The sequence below is a fragment of the Mustela putorius genome, unplaced genomic scaffold (genome assembly GCF_011764305.1).
Source record: "Mustela putorius furo isolate JIRA1106 unplaced genomic scaffold, ASM1176430v1.1 tig00000139_pilon_pilon_pilon, whole genome shotgun sequence".
Lineage (NCBI taxonomy): Eukaryota > Metazoa > Chordata > Mammalia > Carnivora > Mustelidae > Mustela > Mustela putorius.
In genome coordinates this window covers 9,341,184-9,354,948 of record NW_025421293.1, presented here as the reverse complement: position 1 = coordinate 9,354,948, position 13,765 = coordinate 9,341,184, and the positions used below count along the sequence as shown (strand labels likewise).

Genomic DNA, 13,765 nt, shown 5'->3' with positions numbered 1-13,765 from the left:
GACCTCGTGGCGCAACGGTAGCGCGTCTGACTCCAGATCAGAAGGTTGCGTGTTCGAATCACGTCGGGGTCACGGCTGAGGCTTTTCTGTTTAGACTTTTCAGTTCGTATTCTTATCAGGATGATGCTCCAGATAGGATATTAAAAGAGGGCACGAGGTGACTTTGTTAACAATTTTTTGCTTTTTTTAATTGGGTCGCTAGACGGACATGGCACAATATCCCTGGTCGATATTTGTGTGACCTTGAGGGAGATGTCGGTTTCCCAATTCTCCCCCACCCCCACTCCCGGAGTTTTCCTGGTTTGCACTTAATGTCAAAGGCGCCTGAGCAGGGGAGCCTGGGTGGCAGAATCGGTTTCAGCTGAGGTCATGATCTCGGGGTCCTGGCATCGAGTCCCGCGTGGGGCTCCTATCTCAGCGTGGAGTCATTCTCTCCCTCCATCTCTGCCCTCCCACTCATGCTGTCTCTCCCTTTAAAATAAATAAATAAAATCTTAAAAAAAGGGGGGGGCCTGAACATTGTGGTTAACGAAGATACTGTGAGCTTGATTAGAAATTTGTTATGTCGAAGATGCCATTCTTGAACTTTCTGAAAGCGGAAATTACCCTGGCATTTACCACTTTTTAATTTAGGATTTATTTTTATTTTATTTTATTTTTTTAAAAGTAGGCTCCATGCCCAGTGTTTGAATTCACGACTCAGGGCTTGAATTCACGACCCCGAGATCAAGGGTCACATGAGCAGGGACTGAGCCAGCCATGCGCCCCAATTTAAGATTCATTTAAATGCATCCCTCCAATAGGGATTTGAAACAATCCAGTTTCAGACACAAACTAGTTACCCTGACCTGAGAGCGAGGGTAAACACAGGCCAGCAGAAATGAAGATGTGGTGGACTGACCAGGATTAAGTTTTCATCGCATCAGCCTCACTTGTTTAAAAGTCAGTGTAAAAGTTTGTCCCTTATTGGGGAGGGTATGTGCTACAGTGAGGAAAAAAAAAAGTTTGTCCTTCGCTGAGCTTAAAAAAAAAAAAAATCCTCTACAGATGTATTTTTTAAAAAGATTTTATTTATTTGACAGAGATCACAAGTAGGCAGAGAGACCGAGAGAGAAGGAAGCAGGCCCCCAGCCGAGCAGAGAGCCCCGGAGCCCCGCCCCCGGGTTCTCTGCTCGGCGGGGGGCGGGCTCGATCCCACGACCCTGGATCACAACCCGAGTTGAAGGCAGAGGTTTTAACCCACTGAGCCACCCAGGCACCCCAATACTTTTCTTTCTTTCTTTCTTTTTTTTAAAGAGCACTGTCTATACCCAACGTGAGGCTTAATCTGAGGATCCAGAGATCAAGAGTCCCAGCCCTATCCACCCCAGCCAGCCAGTCCGCCCTGTAGGCCTGCTTTTTAAAGATCTCAGTGATTGATGAAATCCTGGAATCTACAACAAAGCACCTGCTTTGAGGCCAAAGAGATGCGAGGGTGCAACCTTCTGCACCAGTCAGATGTGTTACTGTGGGGTCACGGTCACAAGCTCCAGATCCTTCTTGTGTATTTAACATAGGGTCATTACTCACTTTTCAGTTTCACAGTTCAACGATTGCTATCCAGGCAGCCAGACGATTTGGGATTCTCTGGGTTTGGGAATTCTCTGGGCTTCTGGTCCTTTCGTTAGGAGATGGACCAAGTAAGGCGAAACAGTCGGTAAACAGGAGGGGAGGATGCCTCAGGGAAGTACTTGCCTTCACCATTCAGAAACATCCCGCCCCTCCCAGAAGATTTTGAGGGGCGGCGGGAGTCCTTCCCCGCAGCGCTGCTGGTCCCGCCTCTTCTGCAGGATTTCAGGCTCCAGCACGTCCAAGAACAGATTTTACTCAGAAGGAATGTGAGGTGGGAGAGGGAGCGTTCCTTTGATAGATGAGCGTCCTCTGAACTGGGGGGGGGGGGGGGCGCCCGGGGAAACTACCTACCCAGGGACTGCGCCGGGGAGCAGACACAAGGAAACGCTGCTGAAAGTCAGTCGTTCCCCCAGGAGCGCCTCTGGGAGCCTGCTGGGATCTTAGCTGGAGCCGGAGGCCTACGTGGAGGACATAAACGTGACCTGGGGACCTGATCTGTGGTCTCTCTCTCTCCCTAAGTTCACATTCCTAGAAGGGACCTGCAGTATTGACTCCCCAGGTCATCCTCCCAGAGACGGACTGGTCAAGCTTGACCATCCCTCCTTTCCCTAAATTCCCGAGCCTAGCCCAGACGATCCTGGGCCTTCTGTAAAGACAAACTTGAGCTCTGCTATGGAAATCTGGATTCTGGACAGGTTGCTTCACTTCTGGTTTTTCTCTTCGCAGTCACTCTGAGAGTACTTTTCTGAATTTATTTTCTAAATATTTGCATAATCGTAATAACATAACTCGCACACAAGACGTTCCAGGATATACAAGCACCATTCTAAGGGCTTGGGACAGGCCAGAGAACAAAAAACAGACCCACCTTTCAGGGAGATACCAGCCTCTTTATATATGTGAAAAGATTTGGACAGGTGACAGGCAGAACACAAAGGGCCATAGATGAGGAGGTCACGTGATGGGGATGGGGTGTCTCTTTCTTCCAGACCTTAACACAGGGGTGTCTTTGAATTACACCTATGAGCGTGACGGTGTGGTTTGTTTGCTCTATTTTATTTTATTGTTTTTTAAAATATTTTTATTTATTTGACAGGCAGAGAGGCAGGCAGAGAAGCAGGCAGAGAGAGGGGGGGGGGAAGCAGGCTCCCTGCTGAGCAGAGAGCCTGATGTGGAGCTCGATCCCAGGACTCTGGGATCATGACCTGAGCTATAGGCAGAGGCTTTAACCCACTGAGCCACCCAGGTGCCTACTTTTTTTCTCTCTCTTAAAGAGTAAAATATATTATTGATTAACTTTTTAAGTAGGCTCCACACCCAATGCAGGGCTTGAACTCATGACCCTAAGATCAGGAGTCCCATGCTCTACTACTAAGCCAGCCAGACATCCCTAAAATATGTTATAATAACAACCCTGACATGAAGGGTCACCAGCTCTACCCACTGAGCCAGCCAGGTGCCCTTAATGTGTATTTAATTTATTTATTTATTTATTTATTTATTTTAAACGATTCTATTTATTTATTTGATAGAGAGAGAGAGAGAGATCACAAGTAGGTAGAGAGATAGGCAAAGAGAGGGGGGGAAGCAGGCTTCCCAACGAGCAGAGAGCCTGAACCCAGGACCCTGAGATCAGGACTCAAGCCAAAGGCAGAGGCTTAACCCACTGAGCCACCCACGTGCCCCATTAATGTGTATTTTAAAAACAGCTTTATGGAGGGAAAGGAGGAGAGGAGAAAGGAAGAAACCTCAAGCAAGAAAGAAAAATGTTGCAAAACTTGGCTACCCCAGTAGAGAGCCCAACGTGTTTCTCATTTAAATGTCTGTAGAGCTGGTTTAGAGGGGATCTGCAACCAGTGTTCCCTTGTCAGGTTCTTGGTTTACATTTTTTTTTTTATTTTTAAAGATTTTTATTTATTTATTTGATAGAGAGAGATCACAAGTAGGCAGAGAGGCAGGCAGAGAGAGAGAGGGGGAAGCAGGCTCCCCGCTGAGTGGAGAGCCCGATGCGGGGCTCGATCCCAGGACCCTGAGATCATGACCTGAGCCGAAGACAGAGGCTTAAACCACTGAGCCACCCAGGCGCCCAGGTTCTTGGTTTACATTAAATATTATCCATTCATTCCACATTTCCAGGTACGGGACATCCATTTCTTCCTTTTTTTTTTTTTTTTTTTTTTTTTAAAGTAGTCTCTATGTCCAGTGTGGGGTTTGAACTCACAACCCTGAGCTCAAGAGTCACATGTTCCACAGCTGAGCCAGCCAGCCTCCCCAATTTCACCTTTGTTTGAATTGGTTTCTTTTCCAGAATATCAAAAGAATTCTTTATTAGTTCTTCCAATATAAGAGAAGTTGAAAAAAAAAATTAAAATTTGCAAAACAATTAAGTCAAACATTTTTTCCCCCAAGAGAGATTTCTGGGTGTAAGGGCATAGAGGTTTCTCTCATTAAAACCTCCAAAAAGAGACATCTGGGCCTTAGCTGGGAGTCCATTTACTGTGGTGGATGTGGTTCCTCCTCTGAGGCCAACCCAGCTGGATTTTTCCCTTTTCCAAAGGCTCTGCACACCAGAGGAGTGGAAGAGGCACAGAAGTGACTTTGTCATTCCCAAGACTCAGAGAAGAACAAATGCATCTTAATTCCAGCCACGAACAATATGAAACTGCTCATTTTTTTCAAGGACTTCCAGAAGTGGCCAACTGGTTTATTGGCTGAGTCTCTGAACCATCAGGCAGGGAGTAGGTTCCAAGGTGTCCTTTAGCCTCTGCTTGTTTCTGCTGTGCATGGTATGGGAGGGCCCTGGTGCATCTTATCCAGCCCAAGGGGGCACAACTGGGGACACGCAGCTGCTTTCTGTTCAGGGTCGCTGGCCGTCTGACCCTCACTCGTCTCTGATCTACTGAGGTACAGGAACGTGTGCTTTCTGGAACTGAGCCCTGGGACTAACATACAGGGATTCCACAAAGCTCCTCCACATTCTTTAGGTACATCAGGGGCTCCTGGCTCCTCTAGGATACTTCAGCCGCTAACAGATAAGAAACAAAACTGGGGATGCAGCTTTCAGGGTTCTGGACCAGTCACCTGTCTGTCTCACTGAGACAGGACTGAGAATGCAAACCCACTAGCGTGAGCCTGGGGAGCAAAATTTAAGAGGATGCCCCGAATCTCCGTAATTAACATCAATAATATTTTAATTGTGGTAAAATACACATAACATACAATTTACCATTGGGACCATTTTTGGGTATGCAGCTCAGTGCGTTAAGTACATTCACATTGTGCAGTCATCACAGCCATATATGCACAGAACTCTGCATCGTGCAAAACTGAATCTCTGTTCCCATTAAACACTAACTCTCCATTCCCCTCTCCCTGGCTCCTGGCAACTATCCATCTACTTTCCGTCTCTATTTGAGTCCTCTAGATCCTACTCTAGATACATGCTCACAAAAGTCCAAGAAGGCCCTAAACTTCCACTTCTGGCTGATGTCTAGGCTCAGGGCAAGCAGAAAGTGAAGGCTAAGGTAGAGTTGTAAATGGTCTGGCTGAGTGTCTCAAATGAGTACAAAGCCAACGTGGAAAAACAGGGGAGAGTTTTTCTCCCTCTCTTTTTGGCTCCTGGCCTTCCAGAAAATCTCTGTCAAAACGCTAGCTGCATGCCCGCTAAGGAAACAAGAGGCTTCAGAAACCATCCGACCCAGAATACAGACTTTACAAAATTAGTTTAGAAATGTCTCTAAACAATCAGCTACAGCCTACAGCAAGCAACAACAACAAAACCCCAAAGCTAACACATTCTAATATTCAAAATGTTCATTTTCTTTTTTCTTAAATATTTATTTATTTATTTTTAGAGTGAGAGAGCAGGGCTGGGGAGCGCCAGAGGGAGGGAGAGAATCTCAAGCGGACTCCCCACTGAGCAAGCAGCCTGACGCAGGGCTTGAGCTCATGACCCTGAGATTATGACCTGAGCCGAAATCAAGAGTCAGACGCCCAACTGGCTGAGCCACCCAGGTGCCCCTCTAAATGTTCATTTTCAAGCAAATATTGTGAAGCCTGCAAAGATGTAAGATGTCCTATTCACAGAAGTTAATAGAAATTCTTGGTAATCTCAAGTATAGCAGTTTTATTTTACTTTAGGATTATAGGTATATATATTTTAATAGGTATATATTACTTTAGAATTATAGTATATATATAGTATATATACTTTTTAAATGTAATTCAAGCCTAGAGAAAAGTTGCAAGAATAGTATTTGTTTTTTTGTTTTTTGTTTTTTGTTTTTTTTAAAAGATTTTATTTATTTATTTGACAGACGGAGATCACAAGCAGGCAGAGGCAGGCAGAGAGAGAGGAGGAAGCAGGCTCCCCGCTGAGCAGAGAGCCCGATGCGGGGCTCGATCCCAGGCCTCCGAGATCATGACCTGAGCCGAAGGCAGCGGCCCAACCCACTGAGCCACCCAGGCGCCCCAAGAATAGTATTTGGATTCTCATACTCTCCCCACTTAGAGTTACTTTTTTAAAAAAAATTCTGCCACATTTTTTAATATAGGTATATAAGTCCAAATACATATATACATATTATTTGTGCTATTATTATCATTTTTGCAAATCATTGGAGAGTAAGTTGCAACATCATGGCCCTTAACTCCTAAACATTTTACTATGCATTACACTAAATTTTAGCATGTATTATGCAAAAGAACAGAAGCATTCTCTTATATAACCTCTGTAAAATGATCAAATCCTGCAAATTAAACATTAATAAAATAAAAATATCTAATATATACAACATATTTAGATTTTAAAAATTGTCCCAGTAATGTATTTTATAAAATTTTTTTCTAATTCATCATCTAATCCAAGATTATGCATCACATTTAATTTTCACGTGTTTTTAGTTTCCTTTGATCTGGTACATTTCTCAGCCTGCCTTTGTGTTTCATGATATTTATTTTTTTAAAGATTTTATTTATTTATTTGACAGACAGAGATCACAAGTAGGCAGAGAGGCAGGCAGGTGTAGGGGGTGGGAAGCAGGCTCCCCGCCGAGCAGAGAGCCCTATAGAGGGCTAGATCCCAGGACCCTGGGATCATGACCTGAGCTGAAGGCAGAGGCTTTAACCCACTGAGCCACCCAGATGCCCCTTGGTTTTCTTTTTTTAAAGACTCCATTCATTTATTTGACATACAGAGAGGGCACAGCAGAGGGAGAGGAAGTAGGAGGCTCCCTGCTCACAGGGAGCCCAATGAGGGGCTTGATCCCAGGACCCTGAGATCATGGCCTGAGCTGAAGGCAGACACCCAACCAACTAAGACACCCAGGTGCCCCTGTTTTTGTTTTTAATATTTTATTTATTTATTTGAGAGAGAGAACTTGAGTGGGAGGAGGAGCAGAGAGAGAGGACAAGCAGGTTCCATGCTGAGCATCTCAATCCCGTGACCTTGAGATCATGACCTGAGCCAAACTGGAGTCAGACACTTAACTGACTGATCCACCCATGTGCCCCCCCAACATTGATGTGTTTGAAGAATGGAGGTCCATTGTTTTTAGGATGATCCTCGGTTGGGTTTCTCTGATTGTTTTTTCATGATAAAACTTAGCTTGGGACACCTGGGTGGCTCAGTGGGTTAAAGCCTCTGCCTTCGGCTCGGGTCATGATCCCAGGGTCTTGGGATTGAGCCTCACCTCAGGCTCTCTGCTCTGCAGGGAGCCTGCTTCCTGCTCTCTCTCTCTCTCTCTCTGCCTGCCTCTCTGCCTACTTGTGATCTCTGTCAAATAAATAAATAAAATATTAAAAAAAAAACTTATCTTATCTTTTTTTTTTTTTGGTAAGAATACACAGACATGATATTGAAAGACCCCTCCCCTAGAAGATAGATAGGATAACTAACCGCTTGTTTCCTTTTCTGTGAATCGCTGGCTTTTAGGCGTAAATTAGGTTATTAATTGCTCTTTTGCCCTTCTGTAACCACTTGGCTTATAGAAATAATAGAGACGCCATGATGGCATTCCTACCTTCCCCCTTCTTGTTCCCCTTTCCCGCCTCTCTCCTCCCTCCAACGCGCGGGCCCTCAGAACCAATCAGCTTGTTCCCCCTTCCCGCCTCTCTCTTCCCGCGCGTGGGTCCTTAGAGCCAATCAGCAAACTCCACGTATGCCTTTTTCAAAAGTTCTAACTGTCAACCAATCAGTTGCGCCCCACCCAAAACTTGTTTGTACCTGTTTATAAAAACCCGGCGCCACCACAGCCGGGTGTGCTCAGCTAGCAGGAGCTGCTGACCACCCGCAGGCGAGCGCTGACCACCCGCAGGCGCCTGCGTAACAATAAAGAACCTCTTGCTGATTGCATCCAGTGGCAGTGTTGGATTCTTGGGTAAGGGGATCCGCGGGTCTTTCATTTGGAGGTCCCACCGAGACCATCGGACTCCTGCCCACGGATCCAACTGACTCCCACCGGGAGGTAAGCTGGCCAGCATTCTTGTCTCCTGTCTCATGTTCTCGTTTGTATCCAGTCTCGTGTTCTCGTTTGTAGGCCTCTGTTTTGCCTATGCTTCGGTAGTATAGGACTGTACGACAGCGCGCGTTGTTGCTCTGTATTCTGTAGGCAGCTTGAGAAGGAGTTGACGAACTCGGACTTCTCCCCTGCCACCCTGGGGGACACCCCAGGGATCAAGGTTCTGTCCGCCACAGAGGGGCCTCGTGGTTCCCCTGGGCTGGTTCTGTCCGCCGCGGGGGAGCCTCGTGGTTCCCCTGGGCTGGTTCTGTCCGCCGCAGGGGGGCCTCGTGGTTCCCCTGGGCTGGTTCTGTCCGCCGCGGGGGAGCCTCGTGGTTCCCCTGGGCTGGTTCTGTCCGCCGCAGGGGGGCCTCGTGGTTCCCCTGGGCTGGTTCTGTCCGCCGCAGAGGAGCCTCTTGGTTCCCCTGGGCTGGTTCTGTCCGCCGCAGAGGAGCCTCTTGGTTCCCCTGGGCCGGTTGGATTTGTACTCTCGGTTCGGTACCGAAATCGCGCAGCGTCCTTCTTGTTAATTGTTTTGTGTGTCTTACTTATTGTCCTTGGTGTTTTCTTTGACTCCGAATGGAGGCCAACAATGTATGTCTTCATGTATGTCTCCATGTTATGTCTTTAAATGTGGATATATGTTCCTTGTACTGGTCATGCCTTGTACTGGTCATGAAGGTTACATTCTTTTTAAGGGGACTCTGGCTTTATTTCTCTCTGTTTCTCCTAATAGATGTGGGGGGCTTCTCCCTCACTCACTTCCCATGTAAATGGCTATTATTGGAGCCAACTGGGGTTGGTCTAACTCGAGACAGAGACTATAAGGAATATTCCCAAGCAGCTGCCGAAACTCTCTTTGTTTCAGGGAAGTTTCCCTGTGTTCTCTGGCCTGACTTGGACTGCCTAACCCCTTCCCCCTTGCTGGTGGGAAAGCATGGCGTCTGCTCCTCTGTTGGGGCTTATGAGCTCTGAAACCGGGAATCTTTTCTCTGCCTCCTGGCAGCACTTCGTTTCCTCTGTTTTCCTCTTCTGTTTCTGTACCAACGCGCGTGCAACCTGCATGACTAGCCTCTAGATCATGCACCACAGCTCCTTCTCTCTTCACTGTCAAGGAGCAAGAAGAGAACCCCCTGGACCTAACACCCACTCCAGATCTTCCCACACATGTCTCAGGTAAACATTCAAAGTGGAGTGGGCCCAGGTGGAACGCAAATCAGTATTGGAACTAAGTTAAGTTTGTTGGTTTAATTAAGATAGATGCATCTTTGAAGTTAACAGCAGTAAATGTGAAGCTTTATTCTATCGAAGTTTACTAAAGGTCAAATAAGCTCATGTTATTTATTAAAATTTGTTAGCAAAGGAATGACTAAACTGATGGTTAATTGTCTGTCTCAAAGTTCTAATGGGTAATTGCTGAAGTAGCTTTCAAAGTCTTTGGTAACCTGAAAGTTTTATTAAAGTTTTGCTTGGATGACAAGTGGAATTAAATTGTGGACATCTAGGTCTTAACCAAACAGAATAAAATGCTAAGTCGTTAATTACTGAATGTAGGTTTGTGCTTTTGACTTCTTACTGCAAAGAAACTAAGAGTATTTAAATCTGCTGGTAAGCTTGTTTGCCACTTAACTGATTCATAAATTGCCACCTGAAGAATTCTGTTGTAACAGTTCACAATTGGTTAATAACTAAAGGTGTTTCTAAGAATACAAAGTTCTGCTTAGTGTAACTAAGACTGATGGAAATAAAGGGAAACTCTGTATGTAGGAAAGTAGGAGATATGTAAGAAAGATTTAAGGAATGGGAATACATTTTGTTGAAGGTAAAGGAAGGTAATTTTGTCCTAAATGAGATGGTTGTTTAGAAGGAAATGGCTTGGGACAAAACCTGAATGCAAAGGAAAGTTGTAGAAGGTTTGTGAAGGGAAATCTTCAGAAAAGGAATTTTATCTATGGTCAAGAATGGATTAAGATTGAAATGAATGGGTTTTAAAGGTACATTGGTACAAGACTGAAATTGTCTCTGTTCAAAAGGACAATGTTTTCTTAGATCAATTGATCTGTTAAGAAAATGTAAATGGTTTTCTCTTTGCCTGCCCAGAAAAACCAGTTTCTATGTTCAGTTTTATCAGGTGTTTAACATCCCTAATTATATTTAGGCATGTGCTTTAAAACTTCATAAGATTCTAGCAAATGTTGACAAGATTTAAATTGTAAATCTCTTTAACTCCGGCTTTTCCTTGGTATGTGAAGTTGCTCATGAAGTACTACTGAACCAATGATAAACCTTGGATTACATTTGGGAAAATACTATAACTATTCTAGAGATTCTATGCACTTCTTAAAGTTTTAATGTTTTGAGAGATCATTGCTTGATACTGTAATTATGGAAATGTTATGTATCACAGAAATAACCTGATTTCCTTGCAGCTAAATTGTAAACCCCCATGTCTCTTTAGCTCTAACCATATCCATTCTGAGTTTTTGTCATTTATAATTGTTTTAATTCTCTGGTAAAATGAGTTTTATCTTCAAGGAGATTCCTATAAAGGACTTTCAGGACAAATACAGATATTTGATATACTTGAAAATCCTAAAACTGAAATGGGTAAGAATTTCCAAAACGGACTAAAGCCGCATTCATCAGAATTAGTAACATGGGACTAAATGAACTAAAAGATGATAGTGTTGTGTCTCTTAATGCTTTATCTTAACTTTAAACTTTGTTGGTTCTCTTTAATGTTTGCTCTTCCAGACTAGGGATACTCCCTCCTAGTTATCTGTAACTTATAGAGATGTAAAAGTGCTCAAAGCATTCACCTTTTCTCTCTATCTGAACCCTCTGAAACCAAAAGGTCTTAGTAAGTATTCTTTCTTCCATGGCAATCAGTCATTTGCATAAGTTCAATAAGAATCTGTTCTCCTTGTAACAGGAAAGAATTGGAAACACGGGTTATTTTACCAAGGCTTTGACTGGGATGTCATATTTGAAAAGACTCAGATATGACCAGACAGTTTAAAGGAACTAAGGTTGACTTTATGAAACCTGGAGCCATAAAGCCCCTTGGGACTGTTGGCCTGATACCTTGCTTACAGAGTTCCCAGCAGCCCCACCAGGTGAGTAAAGAATGTCACTCCTTGGTAGGTGCAGTCTCGGGAAGAGGAATTCGCCCAAAGGTATTGCAGGCATGCCTCATGGCAAGTACAGGGCTTGGCTTCTGGCCCGGAGAGGCTACTAAAAGTTCAACCTAGAGATTCCTTATACAAAGTTCCAGCAAAGCAGATTCTAAAAGATCTATTGATCACAGTCACTGTTCTTGCTGAGCTTATGTAAATAATTAGGCCAAGTTTGTTAAAACTGGACTTGTTTCACAAGTGAATTAGTCCTGATTTGGCTATCTCTGGAAATGAGGGTTATTTTAGAGAGAAAAATTGTTTTAGTAACACACCTTTATGGATGTTAAATTCTAGATTTGATTGTCTTTAAATGTTTGTTTATCTAAGCTAAACAATTTGAGGTAAACTTCAGAGAAGTTGCACAATAGCTTCTTTAGTCGATCTTATTATTTTGTGGGGATATTAGCAGACCCCACAGCACATGATTAAACAACTGGAAAATGGGATTGATTCCCCTACAATTGTATAACTTAACTAACACCTTATGTGTGGCTGGGATAATGAAATTGCCTAAAAACCACCATACCACACTCCATAGGATTAACTATGGACTTGTGGAGATAATGGATGACCCCTCTTTCTTTTATGAGTGGATTGGATGATGCATGGGGGACTCCCCTTATCTCTTGACAAGTTTTCTCACTTGCCAGTGATCCTCTGTAATCAGGATATTGTTAAGGCTGGACCACTCAAAGGTCTTCTTATTGGTTTCATCCCTTAGTCATATTTATCCTAGAGGCCACCTCTGTTGAGGTGCAATTGCAAATAGATGCTTTAGCTAAGCATGGAACAGCCCTCCTATAAAAGAGCCTCAAAGCTCACTATGGGACAGTCCTTGACTGTAATGATGTCACATCAGGTCCAGATTTGTCTTAGAAGGCAAAGGCCACCAATGGATGATGGAGGCCAACTTATTAAATACTGGGCTACATTAACAGATATGCCAGAAATAAAACTTGTCAAACTTTAAACCTAGTTACCTGTATGCCTGAACCTGACCACTGTACTTCTTTCTCTATAGAGCAAAAATGTTCTTTGTATTTTATTTGATCTTGCTCATTCTATATGGCCAGATTTAAGATACCCCTGTTAAAAATATGAATGACAGTTGGTTTTCTGATGACAGTAGTTTTCATAGAAAAAAATAAGAAAAGCTAGGTGTGCCATAGTGCTCACTAGCACTTTGCAATTGCCGAAGTCTAAGAATTAACATTTATACTGACTCCAAATATGCTTTCCTGGTACTACATGCCCATGGAGCTATTTGGAAGGAAAGGGGATTGCTATCAAGTCATAACTCCCCAATCAAATATGGGCCTAAGTTACAAAACCCTCCTTATCGCTATTCTAAGGATGGCATATATCAAATCTGGGATACGTATCTGTGGCTTACACCCACGATTGGACAGCTCAGTCAGAAGGCAGTTTTATGCTGGGAACAAAGGAATCATACGAGTGGTACTTGGGCAAATAACACACGATATCTGGGATGGCTATCACTAGAAGTGTGTTCCCAACTTATAGTACTCCAGGCTACTGACTGGTTTGCTACTGACTGGGCAAGGCGACCTGGCATTAGATGGCCAGCTCCAAACGGAACCCACTGGATATGTGGAACCAACCTGTGGCCCTGGCTTCCTCCAGGGTAGATAGGTCGCTGTACTTTAGGATTTGCCTGGATCCATGGGCGCATTACTAAAACCATTACAACTCCAGCTAATCTCCCCAACTTGAAACAAAGATGGACACGATCTGTTTTTAAATGGTATGATCACTTAGCATCCATTTTTGTTCCATCTGCGGGACTAGAGGATGTCATGTGGCATGTAGAAGCCCTTAATAAATATACTACAAAGGCACTCAATGATCCACTAAATGGCATCTCCCTGCTTAATACCAAAGTGTCACAGATACGCAAGGCAGTCCTACAAAATAGGATGGCCTTAGATGTCCTGACAGCAGCCCAGGGTGGCACATGTGCAATCATCAAAACAGAATGTTGCGTGTACATCCCAGACTATCGCAAAAATGTCACAGGAATAATAAAGGATATGAACACCCAGATTAAGGCCCTACAAGATCCCTCTCTCTCTTTTAGTGATTGGTTAAGTTCCTGGTTTGAAGGAGGACTATGGCCGAATCTCCTTTTCGGGATTCTTATTCTTATCACCTCATTAACCTTAATATGTTGCTTTGTTCAATGTTTCTCTACTTGGTGCCGAGACTCCATTGCTGCAATGACTACACCACAGCAGACAATCCTTGTCGCGCGCGAGGACGCCTCTTCACTGTCAGCGCTGGATTCAGCTGCCTCCACCTTTCATAACTCCCCTATACGTTCCTACCCTGATCAATATTGACCCGAGCAGGTAGGGACAGCTCTACGCCCCTATTCAGCACGAAGAAGTTATAGAAGATGAGACCTTCCACCTTCAACCCCCTTAAAGATTTCAGGGTCAAGATTGTTCAGGGGGGGTCTGA

General features: G+C 44.1%; 1 non-coding gene across 1 annotated transcript; it reads left to right on the top strand.

The window, feature by feature from the left end:
• TRNAW-CCA lies at positions 1–72 on the top strand. Its single transcript has one exon. It is a non-coding gene; the product is annotated as a tRNA-Trp (tRNA).
• Positions 73–13,765: the final 13,693 nt, after the last annotated feature.